This window comes from Aedes albopictus, chromosome 3 (genome assembly GCF_035046485.1).
Source record: "Aedes albopictus strain Foshan chromosome 3, AalbF5, whole genome shotgun sequence".
Classification (NCBI taxonomy): Eukaryota; Metazoa; Arthropoda; class Insecta; order Diptera; family Culicidae; genus Aedes; species Aedes albopictus.
The window spans coordinates 318,988,664-319,016,194 of record NC_085138.1 but is presented as its reverse complement, the minus strand read 5'-3'; the positions used below and the strand labels follow the sequence as shown (position 1 = coordinate 319,016,194).

Below are 27,531 nucleotides of genomic sequence, written 5' to 3'. Positions count from 1 at the left end.
CAATCCAAATCCAATCCAAATCCAATCCAAATCCAATCCAAATCCAATCCAAATCCAATCCAAATCCAATCCAAATCCAATCCAAATCCAATCCAAATCCAATCCAAATCCAATCCAAATCCAATCCAAATCCAATCCAAATCCAATCCAAATCCAATCCAAATCCAATCCAAATCCAATCCAAATCCAATCCAAATCCAATCCAAATCCAATCCAAATCCTATCCAAATCCAATCCAAATCCAATCCAAATCCAATCCAAATCCAATCCAAATCCATTCCAAATCCATCCAAATCCAATCCAAATCCAATCTAAATCCAATCCAAATCCAATCCAAATCAATCCAAATCCAATCCAAATCCAATCCAAATCCAATCCAAATCCAATCCAAATCCAATCCAAATCCAATCCAAATCCAATCCAAATCCAATCCAAATCCAATCCAAATCCAATCCAAATCCAATCCAAATCCAATCCAAATCCAATCCAAATCCAATCCAAATCCAATCCAAATCCAATCCAAATCCAATCCAAATCCAATCCAAATCCAATCCAAATCCAATCCAAATCCAATCCAAATCCAATCCAAATCAATCCAAATCCAATCCAAATCCAAATCCAAATCCAATCCAAATCCAATCCAAATCCAATCCAAATCCAATCCAAATCCAATCCAAATCCAATCCAAATCCAATCCAAATCCAATCCAAATCCAATCCAAATCCAATCCAAATCCAATCCAAATCCAATCCAAATCCAATCCAAATCCAATCCAAATCCAATCCAAATCCAATCCAAATCCAATCCAAATCCAATCCAAATCCAATCCAAATCCAATCCAAATCCAATCCAAATCCAATCCAAATCCTATCCAAATCCAATCCAAATCCAATCCAAATCCAATCAAATCCAATCCAAATCCAATCCAAATCCAATCCAAATCCAATCCAAATCCAATCCAAATCCAATCCAAATCCAATCCAAATCCAATCCAAATCCAATCCAAATCCAATCCAAATCCAATCCAAATCCAATCCAAATCCTATCCAAATCCAATCCAAATCCAATCCAAATCCAATCCAAATCCAATCCAAATCTAATCCAAATCCAATCCAAATCCAATCCAAATCCAATCCAAATCCAATCCAAATCCAATCCAAATCCAATCCAAATCCATTCCAAATCCAATCCAAATCCAATCCAAATCCAATCCAAATCCAATCCAAATCCAATCCAAATCCAATCCAAATCCAATCCAAATCCATTCCAAATCCAATCCAAATCCAATCCAAATCCAATCCAAATCCAATCCAAATCCAATCCAAATCCAATCCAAATCCAATCCAAATCCAATCCAAATCCAATCCAAATCCAATCCAAATCCAATCCAAATCCAATCCAAATCCAATCCAAATCCAATCCAAATCCAATCCAAATCCAATCTAAATCCAATCCAAATCCAATCCAAATCCAATCCAAATCCAATCCAAATCCAATCCAAATCCAATCCAAATCCAATCCAAATCCAATCCAAATCCAATCCAAATCCAATCCAAATCCAATCCAAATCCAATCCAAATCCAATCCAAATCCAATCCAAATCCAAATCCAATCCAAATTCAATCCAAATCCAATCCAAATCCAATCCAAATCCAATCCAAATCCAAATCCAATCCAAATTCAATCCAAATCCAATCCAAATCCAATCCAAATCCAATCCAAATCCAATCAAATCCAATCCAAATCCAATCCAAATCCAATCCAAATCCAATCCAAATCCAATCCAAATCCAATCCAAATCCAATCCACATCCAATCCAAATCCAATCCAAATCCAATCCAAATCCAATCCAAATCCAATCCAAATCCAATCCAAATCCAATCCAAATCCAATCCAAATCCAATCCAAATCCAATCCAAATCCAATCCAAATCCAATCCAAATCCAATCCAAATCCAATCCAAATCCAATCCAAATCCAATCCAAATCCAATCCAAATCCAATCCAAATCCAATCCAAATCCAATCCAAATCCAATCCAAATCCAATCCAAATCCAATCCAAATCCAATCCAAATCCAATCCAAATCCAATCCAAATCCAATCCAAATCCAATCCAAATCCAATCCAAATCCTATCCAAATCCAATCCAAATCCAATCCAAATCCAATCCAAATCCAATCCAAATCCAATCCAAATCCAATCCAAATCCAATCCAAATCCAATCCAAATCCAATCCAAATCCAATCCAAATCCAATCCAAATCCAATCCAAATCCAATCCAAATCCAATCCAAATCCAATCCAAATCCAATCCAAATCCAATCCAAATCCAATCCAAATCCAATCCAAATCCAATCCAAATCCAATCCAAATCCAATCCAAATCCAATCCAAATCCAATCCAAATCCAATCCAAATCCAATCCAAATCCAATCCAAATCCAATCCAAATCCAATCCAAATCCAATCCAAATCCAATCCAAATCCAATCCAAATCCAATCCAAATCCAATCCAAATCCAATCCAAATCCAATCCAAATCCAATCCAAATCCAATCCAAATCCAATCCAAATCCAATCCAAATCCAATCCAAATCCAATCCAAATCCAATCCAAATCCAATCCAAATCCAATCCAAATCCAATCCAAATCCAGTCCAAATCCAATCCAAATCCAATCCAAATCCAATCCAAATCCAATCCAAATCCAATCCAAATCCAATCCAAATCCAATCCAAATCCAATCCAAATCCAATCCAAATCCAATCCAAATCCAATCCAAATCCAATCCAAATCCAATCCAAATCCAATCCAAATCCAATCCAAATCCAATCCAAATCCTATCCAAATCCAATCCAAATCCAATCCAAATCCAATCCAAATCCAATCCAAATCCATTCCAAATCCAATCCAAATCCAATCCAAATCCAATCTAAATCCAATCCAAATACAATCCAAATCCAATCCAAATCCAATCCAAATCCAATCCAAATCCAATCCAAATCCAATCCAAATCCAATCCAAATCCAATCCAAATCCAATCCAAATCCAATCCAAATCCAATCCAAATCCAATCCAAATCCAATCCAAATCCAATCCAAATCCAATCCAAATCCAATCCAAATCCAATCCAAATCCAATCCAAATCCAATCCAAATCCAATCCAAATCCAATCCAAATCCAATCCAAATCACATCAAAATTCATTTAAATTGAACTTATACACAAGTGAATCAATATTTGCAGTAGCAACAAAGTGTATTATCGTATGTCGTCATGCCGTTAAATTGCGAAGAAAATATTTGTGAATGTGTCAATATGTTTTCTTGTACTCATGATGAGTCATCATAGTTTACGTCTGAAAATGATTTCTTAAATATTGTAGCTAGGGATAGGTTATTAAACATGTCAAAATAAACTCTGTATTTTATCACTAAACCTCTTGTGAAGAGTAGTTACGTAATAAATGGATGCTTTCTCATAATCATCAATCGGACATCCCGACCAGTGATGCACGGAGTGCATCAAATGGTACCGATGGCAATGAAAATGACATCGGATTTCAAATAAAAATTCCACCGTTTCGCTTCTACGCACTGGTGAAATCTAAACAAATAATCATCCGACTCTGCCCCAGAGACCGATGCTGTGATTTAACATTTCTTAGTGTCTTGCCAAAGACTAAAACATGTGAAGAATGGCAACTTTGTTAATTTTTAAAGATGCTTTTGTAGCGCTCGCTCTCAAAGAGTAATAGCTGTGATAATGTATGATTCTGTATGTTAAATATCGGTTTCAACTTTATGTGCCAATACACTAGAACTGGCTTATCGATTCCACAGAAATCAGGCAGAGTATCCAATCTGCTTGGTTTCATTCTTCGATCTCGTCCTAATAAACCCACTCGAGGACATTCGGTTAATCCAATTGAAGTCGCACATGGCAGCGACCAATAGATAGAGAGAGAGGTGTCGGTCGCGTGAACTTAACATACTTTTCGCGCATTCTTTGTGTCGTCGGTGGTGGAGAGCAAAGCGCTTAGCTGATAACACCACCGCGCGCGCACCGCACCGGGTGGGACAGATGGATGAGCTGAGTGCAGCAAGCCAGCATCCTTCCGCTTGCTTTAGCCTGTTCTAATCAGTGCGCGAAGAAATTGCAGATTGATTGCATGGGTGAATAGTTTGAACGGTAACATTGGTGTCAATGTCAGCAGTCAGTTGTAATCAGTTCTTAGAGGATTGGTTCTCGGCGTGAAGCAACTGACTGTGCATGTGAACGCTCAACTACATATAATATAAGCATAACGTATTTGAAACAGGTTTTTTGCCTCATCGGGCAAAAAAAATGTCTATGTATAATGTACTAGTACGTCGGTTGACAAAATGAGTAAATAAAAGTAAACAATAAAAAATAAAAATAAAATAATTCAGGTATTCCTCCAGAGATTCCTTACGAAATACCTACAGGGTTTCCTCCAGGAATTCCTCTAGAGATATCTCCAGGAATTCCTCCAAGACTCCTGGAACTGATCCAGCAATTCCTCCAGTCATTCCACCATTCGAGGGGCTCCTTCAGAGACTCCCAAAAGAATTCTTCCAGGAATTCCCTTAGGAATTCCTCCAAGAATTCATCCAGGAATGCTCCCAAGAATTCTTCCAGGAATCTCCAGGAATTCCTCTACAACTTCCTCCAGGCATTCCTCCAGAAATGTTTCTAATTCCGCAAGGGATTTCTTCAGAAATTTCTCAAAGAATTCCTTCCAAATTTCCTATAGGGATTTTTCCGCGAGTTCATACAGGGATTCCTCCAGGAATTCTTCCAGGATTTTCTTCAGGGAGATCTACTGGAATTCCACATAGATTCCTTCATGAAATCCTTAAAGAATTCATCCAAGAATCGCTCCATGGATTCCTCCAGGAATACTTCTTGGAATTCCTCTAGAATTTATTCCAGGATATTCTCCAGGGATGCTTTCTTTAATTTAATTTCTAGGAATTCCTTCACGAATTCTTCAAGGGATGTTTCCCCGAATTCATCCAGGGATTCCATCAGGATTTCTACCAGGAATTTCTTCAGAAATTCCTTCTAATATTCCACACGGATTCCTGCATGAATTCCACCAAGGATTCATCCAAAAATATCTCTTAAGATTCTTCCAGGAATTGTTCCTGGAACTCCTCCAGGATTTTATCCAGAAATTACTACAGGAATATCTCCAAGAAATCCTCCTGGAATTCCTTCAGAAATTCTTCCAAGAATTCATCTAGCAATTCTTGTGGGAATGCTTCTAGAAATTCCTCCAGGAATCCCTCAAGGGATTTCTCCAGGGATTCCTCCCAAAATTCCTCTAGAGATTTTTCACGAATTCATCCAGGGGTTCCTCCAGGAATGATTCCAGGAATTTCTCCCAGGATTCCTCCTTGAATTCATCCACGGAGTTCTCCACAAATTCCTCCTGGAATTTATCTAGGATTTAATCAGGAATCCCTCCTCGAATATCTCCAGAAAATCCCTCAGGGATGCCTTCACCAATTTATCCAGGTATTCTTCTAGGAATTAGTCCAGGAGTTCCTCCAGCAATCCAGACATTCCTGAAAAATTGCCCCAGGCATTCCTCCAGTAATTTATTCAGGCATACCTCCAGACATTCCTACAGGAACTCCTTCAGGCATTCCTCTAGGAATACTTGCTACTTAGGATTTCTTCGGAGATTTCTATAAGGATTTCTTCCAGAATTCCTCTCGAAAATTCTGCATGAGTACACCCAACGATTTCTCTAGGATTTTTTCAGAAATTTCTCTGAAAAATGTATCCAGGAATTTCTCCAGAGATTCCTCTTGGAATTCTACCATGGATTTCATCAGAAACTACTTCAGGGATTCCTCCAGGAATTCTTCCAGGAATTTCTCCAGGAATTGATCCATGTATTATCCTTGGAGTTCACGGATTCGTCTAGGCAATCCTCATCCAGGTATTCCATCAGCAACTTCTCTAGGCATTCCTCCATGAATTCATCCAGAAATGATTCCAGGAGCTTCTTCAAGAATTCATTCAGGAATTCCTCTAGGAAATTCATCCAGGTATTTATCCAGAAATTGTTTCTGACCTCCAGGTAGTCTTCCAGAGATTCCTCAAATAATTCCTCCAATTAATTCCTTCAGGCATTCCCGGAGGTATTCCTCCAGAAATTGCTGCAAGTATTCTTCCAGGATTTCCTCAAGTGAATTCTTCAGATTTTTTCCAGAAATTTATCCCAGAATTCCTCAAAGATTTCTCCAGCAATTTAACCATATATTCTTTTCCTGCAGGATTCCTCTAGGGATTCCTCCAGGAAATTCTTCAGGAATTTCTCCATAGATTCCTTAAGGATTTACTTTTGGGATTCTTCCAGGAAATCTTCCTGGGTTTCATCCACGATTTTCTCCAGGAATTTGTCTGAGTTTTTGCCAGAAATTTATGCAAGCATTCCTGGAGTCCTCTTGTGATTCCTTCCGAAATTCGTCTCGGTTAATCTTCAAAAAATATTAAGAAATTTAAAAAATGTTTCCATCATGTTTTAGATTAGTAGATTCTAGATCTGTAAATTAGAACAGATATATTCATGAGCCTATAAACGCCTAAAGGTATGCAATGCCCGTGTGATTTCATGCTGTTGAAACAGTAGTTTATTTCACAACCAAATAATTGGATACTATAAAAATATTCTTGAACACATAACGATACTTGCTCACTAAATTTACTGAGTTTTTATGGTTCATTTAAGGTCCTATGGCTATGCCCATACATTTCATGTGCCCGAGTTTTCGCACAATGTGTGACGGCATGCTTACCAGATGTGAATGAGACATGACCCCGGACAATCTTGTCCAGAGGATGAGTAAAGACGAGCTTGGCTGTGTTGAATCCGAAGGAAACCGAAACGCAGATGGAAACCGTCGTATTTATTGTGTCCCCATACATTGGCGTAAATAAGGGGTGGCTAGAGGGGACTTAGACCCCCCTAGCAACACATAAGCCCTCTCTAGAAAATCTTCAAATTACATGGTAGAGCCCCTCTACGAATTTCACCAAATGACGCCAATGTCCCCATACAATTATTGAGAACATTGGGCTCCTTAGAGGACCACTTAACCTTCAAATTCATTTATTCATTTTAGAATTAGCTACCGTGATTTCGGGTAAAATTGATCACTTTTCGCAGTTTTTAGCGAACAATTTTTGAATACTAATCGATATGGTTACATTCTATGCATTAGACCATGGTTTTCATCAGTCACCAAGGTTGAAAATTCTACTGCAAATCATTTTATTACAAAAATATCATTTGAGATAAAAAATAATAAAAATTACTTTCGGGATTAGATTGATTAATCAGTGAAATGTTGTTGTAAGTGCTGAAAATATTTGTCCACCTGCATTAACCACCCCAGAATCCGAAAAGCATAGCAAAGATAACCGTTCACATCGTTCATAGTTGCTACTCCGTGATTGACCAGAACAATCGAAGTTGCACAGAGATCCAATGAATGGTGCTTGGGACTAGCTACACACTCTCAATGTGCACAACTCGAGAGTTCAATATTTTAAAGTCAATAACGGTGCCGGCCACGTCCTTACCCGAGCAGAAGAGAATAACAACAGCATAACAAATTGCGTTATTTTGGCAAAATAACTGCATAATGGAATTAGTAATTTTTATGTTATTAACATAACATTTTGAGTTATAAACTTGTCTGTCATAAGCGGCAAAATAACAAGTCACATAACAAACATTTGTTCCTGGAAAACCAATTCAATAACATGTTTTGCTAGTGTCAATAACAACTTAATAACAGTGAATTTGGGAAATGTTTCAATAACAAATTTTGATATTAAAAAGTTATTGATAACATTCTGAAAGCAGAATTAGTTATAATATCAAACGATCGCATATGCTGTTGAATAGGATGCTGAAGTGGAGGCGATATGCGTACACTTTACTCGTGGTTAAATGCAAGCAAGTACGCATATGGCCTCCACTTTAGCATCCTATTCTACAATTCTACATCATATATGACTTCGTGATGGCTGAGAATGTTATACATATTTATACCAACATGTGTGAAGGGCGGAACAATCATTGCGAACTTCAGTTTCTCTCTTCCCTCATAGGCGCATTTTCAACTATTCGTGTAATTTTTTACCACAAATAGGTATATCAGACTTCATCCTCTGGAACAACAGGGAAAACATGTGAAAAAAACAAAAATATTTCTGAAAAATCCCATTCAAAACCATCTACAATTTTGGATTCAGCTGTCTGTATTAGATTCGTTCAAACAAGTTTACTCAATAAGTTTGACATTTTTATCATTGAAATTCTCATGTTAAAGGCGGAATCTGGAACGTCCCTTTCAAACCCCACCTTCAAAATCGTCTGCTATGTTCTCGTTTTGATGTATGTAGGGTACCTTTCAGCTACATCTCAGTCAATTTCAAACCTCGCACCGCCCAGCAGGAACTTGGTTTTGTACACATTACAGCTCCTCCATGTCACGTAATACACCACACCTCTTATCAAATGTGATACCGTTAGCGTAACATACTTTGTGCCCCTAGGGCCTAACTTTGCGTACTTTCCAAAAAATCGTTCAAAAATTTTGCTGGTGCTTTATGCAAACTTTTTCCCACAGAATACTATCACTAGCTAGTATTCCGTGGGAAAAAGTTTGCTTGTAATCTGTCTCAGTTTGGATGTAATATGTAAAAAATGGAAGAGGAAGACAAATTGATGAGAGAATATGCAGTTGTAAATAACGTTGAAGAATGACGTAGGTTTTATTTCAAAACTTGTTTAAGTTTTGATAGCAATAGGATAAAGTTTTTGTGCACTCTCGATTATACAATAATAACTAAATTGTAATATTGAAATGTTATTTAATTGCTGTATACCAATAGGTTGGTCATAACAAAATAAGATTGTCCAACAAAACATGTTATCGAAACGTTATGCCTTGATAATTCAATAATAACACAACAAGGTATAAAAACAGGTTTTGTGATTTCGTAGTTATTATTTTGATATTCTCCTCTGCTCGGGTACGGTCATCGGGAAAGGGGAAGGAATGTTAGTTCGACAACCGTTGTTACTAGAAACCGTGGAATCTACAGCATCCCCACAGTTGTCTCGGGAAGGAATATTTGTTAGTAGAGTAGGGTAAGGTGTGGATCTTGGAGCCACCTTTGGTAGGTGATATGATCCACTAGCTATATGGAAATACACGAAACAGTCTTCATCCCGATTGTGATTTATTTGGTCGCGATAGTTAGGGTAATGTACATACATACGTCAACGATCGTTCTATATTAAACGCGTCACCGCATTGATCGTTTACACTACCGCGAAAACCGACTTTCCCACGAAAGTTATCGCGCGCTTCTGATTTCGCATTCAATATTCGCGTCCCCATCTCCCTACCGAGAAACCGATCGACTCACGGAAATAGTCGCGCGTTTCTCACAGTATTGAACTTAGAGTATACGGAGAATAAAAATTCAAGCATAGATAGCTATTTTCGAATTATGTATTTTACTAAGAGTAGTCTAATGTGATACCTGTGATCGACAGCCGTTGAGGCAATTAATCCAATTATTTTGAATTTGCTCAATGATTGTTGTGCACTGCAATCACTTTCTTCTAACATTTTTATCGCTTCAATATTAGGCCTGCACCAGAACTACAAGATTAATTTGCAGATATTACATATTCCAGGAGTTCTCATGAAAACGCATTGGCGAAATTATCCCAACTTCTTCTAGTATGTAAAGAAAATACTCGGAATGATCTCACCCAGTTCCATGTCGTCGGATGACCGCAAACACTCCTTAACTCCTTCAATTTCGAACAATGTAACGCGACCGAGATTTTCATCGCATTGCCACAAACACGCGTCACTTTTCGTTTTTTCCCGCCGAACAATGCAACCCGATCGAGATCCCCATCGCAACTGCCCTAAACATGCATCATTTTTCACTTTTTCCTTCGAACAAATCCACTCGATCGCGGTCCCCATCGCAACTCACCACCCCAGAATCCGAAAAGCTATGCAGAACTTTTACAAGTTTACTAAATTTGTAATTATTTAAGGTTGAAGTTTAATAAATCTTTTTTTTTACCTGTATTAACGAGATTTTTAGCCCTAGGCTAGTTCATCTCGGGACCCACGCTTTACTTCCCTTCCGAAGGAAGAACTCACATATTTTTGTGAGTTTGTCGGGAGTGGGATTCGATCCCAGGTCCTCGGCGTGATAGTCAAGTGTTCTAACCATCCCACCAGGTCCGCTCCCGTTTAATAAATCTTTAAAACGCCTGAAAGTATGCAATTTCCATGCTAAATGTGTTACAATATCCAGAAAAGTACAATTTTATACATAAATTTCAATATTTATGGAACTTTTGATGACGAAATCGGGTTTAGCGAATACTTGGCAGCTAGAAACATTCATTCGAATATTGAAAGTGTCTTTGAAGTTCATCCAACATGCAACTTCGGAAAATATTGGATTTCATACAGAAATATGTATCTATTTGGCTGTAAAACATGTAAACTAATCATTCAATAACTATTGAGTCAACTTATGAACATTTTTTTTACAAATTGTTTCAAGTTTAAAGAGTTATTTTTAACAAATAAAACTGGTCCTCACGCAGATCAATTTCACCGGAAAGCACGGTACATCAAATTCAAATTAAAACTTAATCAACAATATTTCCCCATAATACACGGTTCGTGGCTGTCGCCGATGTGGATTACCTAAGAGTGATGTCATGTTAGAACTTTGTAAACATGACGTCGCTCCCATAAGAACGCTGTAACAATGGAAGAGCCAACTACTTTCCTTACGCCGCACCTATGGGTAATAGCCTGGCACGCATACCAGGAACCTAAGTATTATCGAACTTGCATGAACCTAAAATCTTTTTCCATAGGGTTTCAGCTTATGGTCTAACCTTTCAGAAAAGCCTTTGTTCAAAATATTCTATCGGTGAAAATTGAAATAAATCAAGTTTGAACATTTTCTATCAAATGAGGTATATTCAGAGCATAATTTTGTTGATCATCCCGAACTGCAAACAACAAGGCATCGTGTGTGACCTGTCACATACCCGATGGTCTCTTCTTAGTTTTCTTATCATTATATTCACTTGTTATTTCTTCGGTATATATGTTATATGATCAGCCCAAGGGGGTCTGCCGTAGTTAATTAGTTAATTTTTCCTATTTTGTAGGCTTCGTGGTTATGCGGTTAGTAATGGTAAACGTTTAGGTGTATATGTAGTAAGCCATGGAGTGAGACTCGATAAAAAATTTTCGTGAAACGAAAAATTCCTAATTAGCTTCTGTGTGTTGTCGGTTATATGATGATAGTAATATTCAGTCTGTTCAGCGTCTGGCTGAAGACGGTGTGAATTGCAATATTTGTTTAATATTTTAAGTTACATGAACATTCGCCGGTACGATTTCCACACCAGTCATCTTTTTTACCCCTACCGCAATATCGCAGCTTTTTCCATCAGACTTTATTTACGTGGTTAGCTTAAGTTATACCATCATCCTGCTAACAATTGGGTGGAATACAACTAGGAAGCATTGACGAGGGCAGCAATGTGTGTGTGTGGTGAGGCACACAGTATACCAGAAGACGAGGCACGCTGTTTAGCAATGTAAACTTCAATTTTGGACGTCAACTTGTGACGTCATCCTTATCGTCCTTTTACTTGGATGAAATTGATGAGGAGCAATCGATCGTTCAAAAAGTCATTTTTGAACATATTATTTTGAAAACCCGTATTTTAGTGGAAAATTGAAGTTGCTTTATGAAAATTTCACTGCAACGTCAGAAAATATAGGAAATGATGTGGTCGAAATTTGAATAATTGTAATCCAGTGATTTGGGCCACAACCATCGTCAAAATTGAAGTATTTATTTGGATGCCCATAGTTTTCCTCCGTATTGATCATAATGAACCACCGGTGTAGCAGAAAAGCCGACGTCAATTGGGTTTTTAAATTAAGAAAAATGTATTGATTTTTTTATTCTATACGAAAGAGCACCTTTTTCTGAACCACTATGATTTTTTTCAGATTTTTAGAACTTTATTTTGGTACCTAAAACCAATTTTAAAGCGATTTTTTGAAAACACCTCTTGACAGCTGGGCTACTGTTTGACAGCACCGCCCAGTACAAACTGCGACGAGGGGTGATTCGACAAATCGCTCCCATACAAACTTCAAATTGATTTTTAAATAGGTTCCCGGGCACCAAAATTCATGAAAATTTGGATTTCGGCTCAGTTTGACATGCAGATTTAGAATATCGAATTATCTCAACACCGTTAAAGAAGCCAATTCGTTCCAGTCCATGTTCAGTTCTAAGTTTTTAATAAACAATTAATATTGTATGACGCGTTTAGTAAAATTTCCGTATATTAGTTATTTATGATATGACATTTCACTCGTAACACATAGTGTGTTACGCGTAATCCGTAACAAACATATGTCAATGAATAGACAATTGTTTATAATTGTCAAATTGAGTTTTGTGTATGAATTTCAAATGTTGGCTAATGTAAGAACTTTTTTGTAAGCAAACAAGTGATGTTACACGCGATACTATATATTACAATGCGTTACCAAGTGATGCCCGCCAACTTGTTTACAATAAGGTTCACTGGATAAAATATTTTCTGATGCTGCAGTGAAATTTTTCACTAAAATACGGATTTCTTCAATAGTATTTTTTTCCACATAATTTATCTTTATTTAAAATATGAATTTTCTATTAATTTCAAATTTTGACCATATATTGTCAATATAAACTGATGATGAAGTGGTGCAATTTTCAGTCAAAAATATTGGTAAATGCCAAAGTTACAAAAGATTGAACTTGACGGATTTTGGGAGGAAAATTCGGCTCGTTTTTTTTGCTACTGAGTACATGGAGGTCTTGCAGGCGAAATGCTAAGCTCATGTATCTGAGAGCTGGCGCGGGCTGTATCAGCCGTACTCGTAGTAGTGAAGGACGCCGAGCGAAAGTGCTTCATTTACACATTATTGGCGGAGGAAGCCCTTGCACTAGCGTGTGCAGGGATCTTGCCTAGGGGAGGGGTGGGGCTTGGTTAGTTCACTACAATGATGGTGTAATATATGATCATGGTACGAAATAGAATCAAGGTGTTACACACAATATAAATTCCCAATATGGGGTTTCAACGTACTGTGATATGTGCCAAGTAAAATGTTTACTGTGGTAAAGTAAATTTTTTAAAGTTTTTATATATTGACCAGTTGATTATTATCGAGCCCTGAAGAAGTCCGATCCGAGGACCGAAACGTCGGCGAAGATAAGAAACAATCAACGATAAAACCAAAGACTGCCTAAGCCGAAATCTGAATTTGTAAATTGCCAAGTACTTAACATTGGGATTCTGGAGGAGGCTTTGATAAACGTATCGTATAGCTGGCAGTTTGAGTGTTCGACTCTTTGGATGCACTGAATGTTGAATTTTTCGGCTAAGCAGTCAACAAACTCTTTCAACAAATAATTTGGTTAGTCCAACAGACAAAAAACGAACGAAAATTTTTCCTTTGAAGATGACAAAAAACATTGCCGAAACGTAAAGAAACGCATACCAGGAACCTAAGTATTATCAAACTTGCATGAACTTAAACTCTTTTTTTGGCCTTTCACACCGTCTTCTGCCAGACGCTGAACAAACTGAATACCACCATATAACCACCATATAACAGACAACACACAGAAGCTAGTTAGGAATTTTCCGTTTCACGAAAAGTTTCTTCTGACTTGCTACATATACACCTAAACGTTTAACTCCATTAACCGCATGACCAGGAAGCCCACAAAATATAAAAAAATGTTTTTCATACGATTTATTATGGGGAAAATTTACTTCTTCAAAGAAAAATCGCTTGAGGTCACCCATTGATCCCTAAAAATAAGTCGTTGAATAATTTCTCTAGATAATGTCAGGCGGAATCAGACCATGAAATTCAAATAACTCAACGTACATATATACAGATGGGTAAATTATTGGTTAAATTGGGAAAAAATCCACAGCTCAGGTGAGATTTGAACTCACGACCCTTAAGTGAGTCGTGAGTCAAGTGAGTCGGAATCAGACCTCCGAAGACCGCAAAGCGATGCGACATTCGTGGAAAAAGTTATTAAGCCTTATCCGATCGATAAAATGACGAGATTTTATTATTTATTGTTATTCCTTACATGTTAAACAGCGTTGGCATGTTATTCGGTTTTTAGTCAATAACTTTTTCCTCATGCCTTAGATCGCTTTGCGGTCTTCAGAGGGTTTGTTCCTTGTAAAATTTCCAACAGAAATCATTCATCGATATATTTTTAGGGGTTAAGGGGCAACCTGTGGCGTTTTTTCTTTGAAAAACTGATTTTCCCCATAGTAAATCGCTAGTGGCGCTAAAATATAGTTTCTCCGATCGAGCTGAAATTTTGCACAGTTGATATGGGGCCAAAATGGAGCTCAAAAAGTGTACAGGAATAAAATGTCTTTTTGTGTCCCACGCTAATGGGTAATCCCCATCGGGCTGCCGTTCTCCATCCTCGGTCAAGCCCATTGCTCGCCAAGTGACGCTCCACCTGGGCCGCCCATCGTGCTCTCTGCACTTCACGCCGTCTTTTACCAACCGAGGCAGTTGCGAACACCAATTTTGCTGAGTAGTTGTCCGGCATTCTTGCAACATGCCCTGCCCATCGTATCATTCCGGCTTTGGTCACCTTCTGGATGCTGGGTTCGCCGTAGAGTGCAGCGACCCCGTGGTTCATCCTTCTCCGCCACACACCATTCTCCTGCTTATTGCCGCAGATCAGTCATCTTGTGCTGTAGAATTTTTGATCATTTCAAAAATTCTACAGCACAAGACTAGACTACAGCAAAACTAGGGATATAATGGAAAGGGGTGCCGGGGAAGTGGAGCCCCATGTCGAAAACTTTATCTATTTGCTAGCAAAGGGCCTTAGCCTTCAGGAGGTCAAATCGGTGTACACGCAGTACCAGTTCTTGCTCCTTCCGAGGATAACGGAAGTGATGAGCCCACCCGGGAAGCTGACATATTGTTGAATGAATGGCAATAAGTGTGTATTGGCCAGCTCGGTGTCTCCAGTTGAGTTATTAAGGCTTTCGATCGCGACGGCAGGTTCGATTCTTACTACGGTTGGAAAAAACTATCTCAACTCCCTGGGCATAGTGTATCATTGTGCTTGCCTCGCAATACAATACCTATACAAATTCATGCAATGGTTGGCAAAGGAAGCCTTTCAATTAATAACTGTGGAAGTTCTCAAAGAACACTAAGTTTGAGAGAGGTAGGTCAAGTTAATGTAGGAATGTAGATCCATAAAGAAGAAAAAGTCTTGTTTAGCTGTTTAGTCAATATACATACTGAACATCAACATTCCAGGACATTTTGGATAACCTGCAACATCCTCAAACGATTTCATTGGTATAGATAATTAGTTTTCTTTTAGAACAAAAGTTAGAGTAAAGTGGGGCAAAAGTTCGAGTGGGGCAAGAGTTTCTTTTGAAGTTTTTGAGCTCAATTAAAATTATTTCTTTCGGGTGTCAAGGTTGTTCGAACCCTTTTTGAAAAAGAGTCGTTCACTCCAAAAATTATGAAAATTGATCAATATTTCGAAAAGTTATGACAAAATGTTGGTTTTTGATCAAAAAATTGTAACATGCGATGTTCCTTCCAACGCATGGAATGGAATTGTAATGAAATCGAATAGAGTAAAGTGGGGCAAAAGTTCGAGTGGGGCAAGAGTTTCTTTTGAAGTTTTTGAGCTCAATTCAAATTATTTCTTTCAGGTGTCAAGGTTGTTCGAACCCTTTTTTAAAAAGAGTCTTTCACTCCAAAAATTATGAAAATTGATCAATATTTCGAGAACTTATGACAAAATGTTGGTTTTTGATCAAAAAATTGTATCATGCGATGGCCCTTCCAACGCATGGAATGAAATTTTAATGAAATCGAATTCGATATTTTATTTTGGGGCGTAACTAGGTATATTTTGAAGATGCTCTAGCATGTATAACTTTTTGCAAAAAAGATTTGGAAAGCATATTTTACACATAGTGGGGCAAAAGTTCGAGTCATGTGGCAACTTTAGGTATAAACCTAAAATTGTGCAAAATGCACATATTATCTTCAAGAGTGATGGAATTAGTGAGAAAATTCGATTAAAGTTGTAAAAAATGTTGTTTTATCTGAATTTGGCGGAAAACTACTAATTTTTGGTGCAGTAAATTTAACCCTGATTTGGGTAAAATCCAAATCGAATTTTAAAGTGTATTCCAGTTCTAACATCAAATATTAAGTGGTTTCAGGTATTCCTATTACCAAAGTGTCAAAATAGTGTGCTACGGTTAGCGAAATTCCACAAACACTAGATTCGAACTTTTGCCCCAGTGGTGGGGCAAGAGTTCGAATAAAACACACACATATAAAAAGTGTTGTAACTCAAAATTGAAAAGACATTTAGCGTAACTTTGTTAAGCAAAATTTTTGCTCATGGATGGTAGAATCACCACACGGTACTTATTTATTTTTATCTGCTTCGATTTTTTGAAATAGGTTGAATTATCAACTAAGGTCGAACTTTTGCCCCACCTTACTCTATGATGTTTTATTTTGAGGCGTAACTAGGTATATTTTGAAGATGCTTTAGCATGTATAATATTTTGCAAAAAAGATTTGGAAATCATATTTTACACATAGTGGGGCAAAAGTTCGAATTGTGGGGCAAAAGTTCGAGTCATGTAGCAACGTTAGGTATAAACCTAAAAATCTGCAAAATGTACATATTATTACTAAAAGTGGTGAAATTAGAGAGAAAATTCGATAAAAGTTGAAAAAAGTGTTGTTTTTTCTGAGTTTGGTGGAAAACTACTATTTTTGGTGTAGTAAATTTTACCCTGATTTGGGTAAAATCCAGATCGAATTTTAAAGTGTATTCTAGTTCTAACATCAAATCCCAAGTAACATTTTAAGTTTTGTTCGGCTCTACAAGAGATCTTCATGACCAATTTTATAAAACTTGCAATAAAACTGAATCATACATCAAAACCTCTTGATAACCTCTTTAAGAGTATCTTCCGGCTAAGTGGACCACTCTCGGAGAGGTTTTGCAAACCGCATTAAGAGTAGCAATAAACCCGTTTTAAAACCTAGTTGAAATATTTCTCATTCTCGATTGTTGTTGTTTTTTTTCATCAAAAACTATGACAGCTCAAGATGCAGAGAAGCTTCTTCGATGGCACGTAAAGTTCAGGAGGATACATCATTCGTAAGTAGAAAGCGATTATTTCAAAGTAGTATTTTAGTAGTTATTGTGCTGGTAGGCTTATGCGCATTCGAATTTACCGTGAATATTGGGGTTGCAGAATCATAAAATTAATGCGCTTCGAAAATAGTGAATATAATCATCTTGGAATGAAATAAATCAATTTGTGAATATAGTAAAACTATCCCGAATCTCAAGAAAACTCAGCAGAGAGAGTTTATTTATGTAAGCATGTTATGAAAATGGTTGCAAACTACCGATTCATTGCTAATTTAAGCAAAATTTACTATTTTTAATTCACGTAAGCTAATTCTTCAATATGGCGACGACCAAAATCAGCGAAAATAAAACGAAAGCAAGTTTACTTTTATGATGACCGCAATAAACCTAGCAGTGTCGTCGTTTCTGCTTTTCCACCAACAGATGTCGTTACTAATCGAACGGATCGCCATCTGTTGAGAGTTTTAACAGTTTTATTACGGTAATAATGATTACCAGAAGGTTTACATATCGGAAAGTTTTGTTTACTCTTAAAATCTGTCTTTATAGATATCTTCAAGTATACTATAAAACATTTTATTAATGGTTTTCATAAAAGCAGTCATAAAACTGTGAGTTTTAATTATTGCTGTAATAAAACATTAATAAAAATCAAACAAAACCAATCAGTGATGGAATTGTTACTTGGGATGTTTAGTGGTTTCAGGTATTCCTATTACCAAAGTGTCAAAATAGTGTGCTACGGTTAGCGAAATTCCACAAACACTAGATTCGAACTTTTGCCCCAGTGGTGGGGCAAGAGTTCGAATAAAACACACACATACAAAAAGTGTTGTAACTCAAAATTGGAAAGACATTTGGTGTAACTTTGTTCAGCAAAATTTTAGCTCATGGATGTTAGAATCACCACACGGTATTTATTCATTTTTATCTGCTTCGATTTTTTGAAATAGGTTGAATTTTCAACTAGGGTCGAACTTTTGCCCCACCTTACTCTATATTTATCAAACAGCTTGTAAGTATTTTCTATGGACAATTTATACTTCTGCGGCTAATATTTGCTCAAAAGTGTCTGTACCCAACTGCCCATCGATTGCCCATCGGTGAGAGTCGCTCGCGGCGCGTTGATAAGCCACATACCGCAACAAAGCTGCATCTACAGCTGTTTGTTTCCCGGCTGGTAAATAGTAGGTATTTAACAAACGAAGACCACTTTGCCCGCGAATTGTAGGTTCGATGGTTGGTTGGTTGGTTGATGTGTGCGCATCTGCCCCGGAGAGTTGAGATGCGCGCTCCAGCCAGCAGCAGTGAGTGAGATTAGAGCGCATCATCCTAGCTGGCTGGCGAAGTGACCGAAGGGCTCTCAGCAACGCGGTCGCATGGTGGTTTCTGTGTGCGTGGGCCGTCGTCGTTGATAGGGAGGTAGTAGATAGTAGATGGCGCTTAGTGGCTATTATACTGCTGCGGCTGCGGCGATGATGCACTGTATTGTTTCGCGAATCGGTTCAGATTTTTAATTGCGCTTAGACTCCCGAGCGGTTCGGTCGTGCTTTTTAATTACTCTCTCGACGGCGGTAACTTTAGGGTGAAGGTGTTGACGACGGTTACGGTTCCAGTTCGGCGCGGGGTGAAAAGTTGAGTTTTAAGTGGCTGCCTGACTCGATTACGAACTGAATCGTTTTCGCCCGTGAAGATGATTACAGTGTTTGGTAGATGTAACCGAAAGAGAAGAGCTATCCATACTGTGCGTAACGAGTGAAATCCAAGTGATTTTAGCAAGAAAATTCTAACCGGAGAAGTGTTGAAGTTTGTTGTGGGATAAAGCCTAGCCCAGAAGAAGAAAATTTACCCATCGATATTGTCCGAAGGAAATTGAATTGATAGCTATTGTCAGAGTCGATTGATTGTACAATACGGCAATCGTCCAGAGGCAGTGTGATAAGAGAAATCGTTTTTCGGTTACGTCAGTGAATTTCTGAACACCGAGGCAGCTCCTGTATAAATCACTTCGTCACCCGTGCAGCCTCACCTTCGCCCCGCAATTGGATTGGTGCAGATGCCCAAAAAACCTTAAAGGTAAGTGTGACAAATCGGAGTCACCTGACCCCCCGAACGAGGGGCGGCCATCATCATCGACGACGACGGTGGCAATCGCCCCATGCGTGGAAGACTAACGGCCCACCATCCTCCCCATTCGGAGCCACTTGAGTGTGTCACCTGCGCTCTCTATCTGACCGAGTCTGACGACGATTGTAATCATCACTCCTCCACAATGCGGGTCCTATCTTTATTTTTTTTGTTCGTTTCTTGTTACGAGAATGTATTAGGTGGTGCAGTGGTTCTCAACCAGGGGGAATTTATCACGAACATCTTTTAAGGGAGTGAAGTGGGGGCATGGAACAGTGTGTAACCTTCCCAATGTATTCAGACATCATATACTGCTAGCGTGCGGTATCTCAAAATTCAGCCAAAGATTACGTTAGGAATTCCTCTAGGGATTTCAGCATACATTCCTCCGGAAATTTCTCCAGGGATGTCTTTAGAAGTTCCCCCAGTGATCGTTTCAATGCTTTTTTCGAGGATTCCCTCAGAAACTTCTCCAGGGATCCCTAGAAGAATTTCCAGACCAGAGATCCCTTCAGAAATTTCTCCATGTTATCATTCAAGAATTCCGCCAAAGCTTCATCTGAAATTATTCGAAGTAATTCTGCAGGAATTAATTCCAGGAATTCTTTTAGTAATTTAACTAAAGTGTTAGTGTACAACTGAGTGTTGAAGATTACAAGTGGTAGTGGAAATACGCGTATCGGTCAAAGAATAAGCATAACAGGGCGGAATTAAAAGGTACAAAACTGATTACACTCATTTGAATTTAACTAAATTATTCCAGAATTTTTGACCCAAAATTTTCCACAAATATTTTTAGGCGTTTATCGAAAGATTACAAAGATTACATAAATAATGCCCTAAAAAATTATTGCTGACATGGATTCCTTTAGAATTCTTTCCAGGAATTTCTACAAAACTTACTCCAGGAATTGGGTTTTTATTTTTTTTTTAAGATTTTTAATTATACACAAAAGAGCGTTTTTTTCTGAGCCACATTATTTTTTTCTGATTTTTAGAACTTCATTTGGATACCGAAAATTAATTTCAAAGGGATTTTTTTAAATCACCTTTTGACAGCGGAACAACTGCTTGACAGCTCCGCCCAGTACAAAAACCGACAAGAGGTGATTCAACAAATCGCACCCGCACAAACTTTATATTGATTTTTAAATAGGTTCCCGGGTATTAACAACCATGAAAACTTGGATTTTGGCTCAGTTTGGTGTGCGGATTCAGAATATGAAATTTTATCAACACTGTTAAAGAAGCCAATTACTCCAAGACTTCCTCCAGGAACTCCTTCAGAAATTCCTCCAGGAATGCTTCAGGGATTCTTCCAGAAACTGCTTCAGGAATTCTTCGACGAATTCTTCTAGGGATTCCTCTAGGAACTCCTCCCGGGATTCCTTTAGGACCTATTACCGGAATTCCTTCAGGCACTCCTGGGATTCTTTCAGAAACTCCTGGGATTCTTTCAAGAATACCTCCTGATATTGCTTCAGAAATTCCTTCAGAGATTTGTACTGAAATCTCTCCTGGGATTCCCTTCCCTCCTGGATTGCTTCCGGGATTCCTCGTAGAGTTTCTTCAGGATTTTTTCCAAGGATTACTTCAGAAATTCCTTCTGGGATCTTTCAGGAATTCTTCCAGACATTTCTCCAGCCTCCAGAAATTCCTTCAGGAATTTCTCAAGAATTTTCTTGAAGAATTACTCTTTCAGGAATTGCTCTAGGAATTATTTTCCAAGGATTCCCCCACCAAATCTTTTTGGGATTCCGTCAGAAATTCCTACAATAATTCCCCCAGGGATTCTTCAGACATTTCTTCGAGGTATCTTCCAGGAATTCACCGAGGCAAGTCTCTTTTGAAATACTTTCAGATTTCCTTCTGATTTTCAGATTTTTATTCTTAAAGTCTAACAGCAGCCTTTACCCTTTTAATTCTTACACAAGGATTGATATAGTAATTATTACAATCAATAAAATTCGAATAAAATTGACACAGTTTTTCAAAATTTAACATATTCACACGAAAATTAGTGTATTAGTCTGAAAGAGTTGCATTTCGTCCTATTTTTAAGAATTGTCGGACAAATGAGGCACAAAACACGCAACAAAGCAGGTGTGGCAATTACTCTTCATCCCAACTGGTAGCAGATAATGACATGCCCTCAAAAACATTTGCTGATAACAAAACAGAAGCTATTTTTTTGTGTAGTTTTCAACTCGTAAAAATGTAATCGATTATTACTTACCCAATATCTAAACTGTTTGATGGTAGATCTTTAACAGCGTTGTAATGTTCACCGACTCAAACTTGCGCGCTGCCCTCCAGGTTTTCTCTAAGTTTTCGTGTCCGTCCAGATCTCTTGCAAACACCAGCTTTGCGGAGTTGTTGTTCGGCATCCTCACAACATGCCCTGCCCGTCGTATCCTTGCAGCTTTTGCCAGCTACTAGGTTCGTCGTAGAGTACAGCGAGCTCATGGTTCATTCTTCACCGCCACAAATCATACTCCTGCAAACCGCCAATGATGGTCCTAAGCACCCCACGCTCGAACACCTTGAGTGCTAGCATGTCCTACTTGAGAAACTACTGGCATAGCCATAGATTTTTAAGAACTGAGCTCCAGAACACTTAGGATGACCCAGAACACCCAAAAATTCTAAGAATGCCTTATGGCCTACAACTATTCAGTGAACATGATTGATTATGTAGGGTTACTCTATGTAGCGGGAAAGAATTTTGATATGCTGACTGAAAGTTCTTGGTTGTAGAGAAGTTTAGTAATCCTGAAATATCACAGAATCAGTTGCACGGAAGTTCACGGATCTGGGTGGGCTGGACTAGGTAACGCAACTTTTCATAGCACAAACAATAATGACTACAAAGAATGAAAATTTTGAAAAACCAGTTTCACAATCTTAAATATTTCAAAAGGGCATTGTGCTTCTCTTTGCAGAATATTAGTAAATATGCTTCATAAAGATGTATCATTATTCAATACAGCAGGCTGAACTGCAAGTGTAGATGTAAAGTTATGATGGAGTACATAACTTTACATCTACAAAGATTGTATGACCTAAATTATCACAAAACTATCATGGATGGTTCATCCCAAGTAACAATTTTAATTTTATCAAAGTTTTTTAGCGATTCAAAAATCCTAAACATAAAACCATTGATGCCGACTTGAAAATGCTCTCGAGTTCTTGTATGCCTCAATAAGCCCACGTTCTGGCTAGTTGGCCCAGTCTTATTAGGGTCTATAGGACTTTGTATGCAAACCGGCTTAGGATTTCGGGTTGTATCATAGTTTTATCAATCTTCTAAATAAAACCATCTTCTGACTTGTCAAATAATTGTTTTGATTATTTTTCACTCTCAATGTTCGATCGTCAGAATAAATTATGCTTGGTTGTTTATCCAGCCATCAATTGGAAAGATGCAGATATGGAATTCAGATTGGTTTTCCTATTTAATGCATGTCAGGAGACATGCCACGGAAAATTTGTGGTGAATGTGATTGTGATAATGACAAAAACTAAGTGCGCCACACAAACTATGCATAATTTGGAAGTTAAATGCATTTAATTTACTCGGTGGAATTGGGTGCAAAAAAGGTTTTTTCAACACAGCGGAGTTTAAAAGACATAATGTAATTTTTCTGACAAAATAAAATGACGAAAACGTGTTGTATGGTTTAATTTGATCTTAAGCTGTACGTGAAATCATAAAATTGAGTAATCATTTTTCTGTATTTACATAAATTATCCCGGCTAGGCGACATATTTTTCTGATAAAACTCTGTGTTCCTGATGATTCCTCCAATAGGGCTAACCTTCCTGAGGTAGTCATAACCGAGCTCATGATAGAACTAGCGGTTTTATCACAGCATTTTTTTGGTTTATGTTACGGCCACGAAATCTTTTGTTGGTTTTATGCATTGCCTCACAGTTTTGTGTATTTGTTTACAAAAAAAAATCTCTCCGACAACAACCGCAAATGCAAGTTTTATTGAAATGGTATATAACAAGTGATAAAACCAATTCATGTCTACTTGCAACTCTTTAACTGAAGATGTTTATAGCAGAAGTTATACGATAGTTTTATGGAACGCAAAAGGTTCAAAGTAAATAACTACCACATAAAACTAGTTTAGAACAACAAGCTTTTTGACATGCTCGTATAAAACCAGGATAAAACATGAATAAACCTTCAAGGCATGCTGATTGTTACTTGGGATGGATCCTATTTGATTGTGAAAGTTACTACCTAAAACGAAATCACAAGTGGTTGTTAATAAGCTCCGTAAAAGTAAGAAGACCCATAATATAAAACTATACATAGATCGAAAAAAGAATGTAAAATTATGTGACATGTGATGCACATGATTGGAGCATGGAGTATCACAGAATTTTACTTGACTTATTATGTAAATGTCATAAAATAACATGTAAACTTACATTTTATGTCATGTAATTCAGCATGACTCTGGGTGTTTACATGACATATAACGCAAATTTACAAGATATATCAGGTAAACCATCATAACAGTAAGTTAACATGACTAAAATGAAGTTTACATGACGAGTAAATCTCATTATTTTTATCTATGTATAATAACGTTTATTGTTCTTTGAACTACTTTGATAAATACAGTTGATCGTGTAACACTACTTAACGTAGTGGCAAAACCTATTATCACCACAAGTGTAGACCTGAAGTTATGGGCTCCGGATTAGTTTGGTTGATCTAAAATATCTAATAAGTAGCTTGGAATGACTCATGAAATGCCACGGGGATTACAGATTACAGTTGGATGTGTAATGTTACAGTTCATTGTAAGAATAACTACTGTTACTGCCAAGAAATAAATTTCAGGACAGTTTCGTGAATGTCCCAAAGGTTTATAATACAATCTAGTAGACTTTAGTCTGGTCCAGTAACCGCGATTGGTTATGCAACCCTACTCAGTATAACAGATATGGCTGCTGTTACGAGTGTAGACCTGAAGTTCTGAACTCCAATGTAGTTTGACTAACGTGGAATATTATAGATTTCAAGAGCATCATGGATCCCGGTATATTATGCAATACGATTATTTATGACAAAAAACACATAAAATCATTCTTGTTGATTTAAAGGACTTCACGAAGGTTAAATGAATACATATGAACGTAACCCATGTCCAAATTCAACTTTCAGAACAATTGGTATGTCAGTTTTTTCGTTTCTTCATGATGTTCAGGATGTTGTTGTCAATTAAGTCCTAAATACAAATATTCCCATTTTTCCCTAATAGGGGACTTAATTTGCAACACGTTTGCTTAAGACAGTGTTCTTTGTTTATAACATGTTTGAATGTCCGTGCTGGTTGTGGGGATGCAGAGGTGATCTCGGTCTTTAGTAGCAACAACCAGCACACTCTAACATTCCTTTCGGCGACGTACCCGGCGCCGTTATTGATCCAAAAATGTATGAGCTGCTCAAATTGCACTTTGAGAATAAGTGGAGAGTCCCAGCCTTTATTCATTTGGATCTCAGTGCAATTGGTACCAGCTCAGATCAATCACGGAGGAGCAACCATTGACATGTATAGTCAGATTTGATCGTTGATCGTGAATTGTGGAGTGCACCTTGTGTAATGGTTAGAACATTTGACTATAACGTCGAGGACCTGGGATCGAATCCCACTCGCGACAAACTCACAAACTGTGAGTTCTTCCTTCGGAAGGGAAGTAAAGCGTGGGTCCCGAGATGAACTAGCCTAGGTCTAAAAATCTCGTTAATACAGATGAAAAAAAAAATGTGTGAACTTATGTCATCGGTGACGCCAACACGCAGGTCGGAAGAGAGGGCGAAGTTTGCAATCAAATCGACCATGTGCTGGTAGATGGCCGACACTTCTCGGACGTCATTGATGTTAGAACTTTTAGGGGTCCCAACATCGACTCAGCTCACTACCTCGTAGTTAGTAAGATTTGAGCTCGGTTATCAACCTTGTCGGACTCTAAGAACCGGCGATCGATGCGTTTCACCATCCAGCGTTTTTCAGCAGACGGTATGGTAGCTGACCTGACTATCACCAGAAGCTGGATGAGCGGATAAGTAAAATCAATAAGAGCGATAATCTCAACACTTTGTGGGAGTTTATCCATGGAACGATGAGTACGGCAGTGCGGGAGGTGATAGGCACTGCTCAAAGACGACCTAGGAACGGGTGGTTCGACCCGAAGAATGTCGCCAGAAGCCGGATGCTAGTGTCTGGGACCCGGCAGAGCCCGAATCCACTGCAGAAAGAAAAAATACCATGGAGAAAATTTGGTTGCTCAGGCGCAAGAAAGTATGGAGGAGAATGATATGCGGAGGTTTTATGAAACTGTCAATGGCGTGCGGAGAAAAATAGTACTTTCTCCCATCTTGTGCAACGACCGTGAAGGAAACTTGCTGACAGACAAAACAATTGTGGCTGCCAGGTGGAGAGAGCACTTCGAGGAGTTGTTGAACGGTGGGGACGGAAGAGCGACATACAGAATTCGAATCGACAACGACCGACAAGCTGTGGAACCTCCAACGCTATACGAGGTCAAGACAGCCATTAGAGGGCTGGAGAACAATAAGGCTGCTGGGAAAGACGAACTCCCGGCCGAGCTTCTCAAGCACGGTAGTGAGCAGCTGTATCAACTCTCACACCGTATTATATTGAATATATGGGAGGAGGAAGAAGTTGGTTGGATGGTCTCATTAACCCTCTATACAAAAAAGGGCATCGACTGGAGTGCACGAATTACAGAGGAATAACACTTCTCAATTCAGCGTACAAAAGTTTGTCCGGAATTCTGTTTAAACACGCAGAGGCCGATTGAGGAGTCCTTCGTCGGCAAATATTAGGCGGGTTTTTATGAGGGCCGCGATCAACGACGGATCAAATGTTCACCCTGCGGCAGATTCTCAATAAATTTCGGGAGTACATCCTCTGTTTATTGATTTCAAGGCGGCATACGATTCAGTAAAGAGAAACGAGTTATTGCAGATTATGATCGAACATGGTTTTCCGGCGAAACTGATTGGACTGATTCGTGCGACGCTTAACGGTTCGAAATCAAGTGTACGGGTTGCGGATGAAATTTCGTCATTGTTCGTAACCTTAGACGGGCTGAAACAGGGCGATGTTTTTTCGAACTTACTGTTCAACATAGCGCTGAAAGGAGCGATATGGAGAGCTGGTGTGCAAAGGAGCGGAACCATTGTCACGAGGTCGCATATGCTCCTGGGCTTCGCGGACGATATCGATCGGGATTGACTGTCGGGCCGTGGAAGAAGCGTTCAAAGCTTTTATAAGAGAGACTGCGAGGATAGGACTAACTATTAACACCACAAAGACCAAGTACATGATTGCTGAAGGTCAACGTCGTTCCGGCCGTGGTAGTGGTGACGAAGTGGTGCTAGGTGGTGAAAAGTTTGATGTTGTGGACGAATTTGTTTATCTTGGTACTATAGTAACGTTCGATAATGATGTTACCCGCGAGGTGAAAAGACGGATTGCAGCTGCGAATCGGGCCTTTTTTGGTCTGCAAAACCTACGAGAGCTGAAGTCTCGTAGGCTGTAAACGAAGACAAAACTCGCGTTGTACAAGACTCTGATACTTCCGGTCGCTTTGTACGGCCATGATTCGTGGACGTTAAGAGAAGCTGATTGGAGAGCCTTTGGAGTCTTCGAACGTAAAGTGCTGCGAACAATACTCGGCGGTAAACTGGAGGACGGCATGTGGCGGCGTCGCATGAACCACGAATTGTACCAAGTATATAAAGAGATTAATATAGTGAAACGAATAAAACACGGCAGGCTGCGGTGGGCTGGGCACGTAGCTCGTATGCCAGAGGAACGACAAGCTAAAACCATATTCAGCAGAGAACCGGGAGGGGCCGTCGGCTTCGTGGTAGGCCGCGCACGCGGTGGCTTTTCATGCGGCGTAGACTCACCGCTACGAGTTGTAGCCCATCAAGTATCAAGTAAGTGAATTTATGCAGCCGTTTCTATGTTAGGGTCA

General features: G+C 38.6%; 2 protein-coding genes and 1 long non-coding RNA gene across 4 annotated transcripts in view; all 3 read left to right on the top strand.

Annotated features, from left to right (window-relative positions):
* Positions 1-27,531, top strand: part of LOC134284183 (uncharacterized) — a 531,430-nt gene that overhangs the window by 152,765 nt on the left and 351,134 nt on the right. The gene's annotated exons all lie outside the window — the stretch shown is intronic.
* The window catches only part of LOC109401173 (cationic amino acid transporter 3-like), a 236,086-nt gene that overhangs the window by 118,568 nt on the left and 89,987 nt on the right, over positions 1-27,531 (top strand). The window lies entirely within an intron of this gene.
* Positions 18,637-27,531, top strand: part of LOC134283943 (cationic amino acid transporter 2-like) — a 95,986-nt gene continuing 87,091 nt past the window's right edge. The window contains exon 1 of one of the 2 annotated variants that reach the window (XM_062842658.1): positions 18,637-19,446. The gene's annotated coding sequence lies outside the window, so the exon portion shown is untranslated. The remainder of the gene's footprint in view (positions 19,447-27,531) is intronic. The other variant, XM_062842657.1, reaches the window with a different exon arrangement.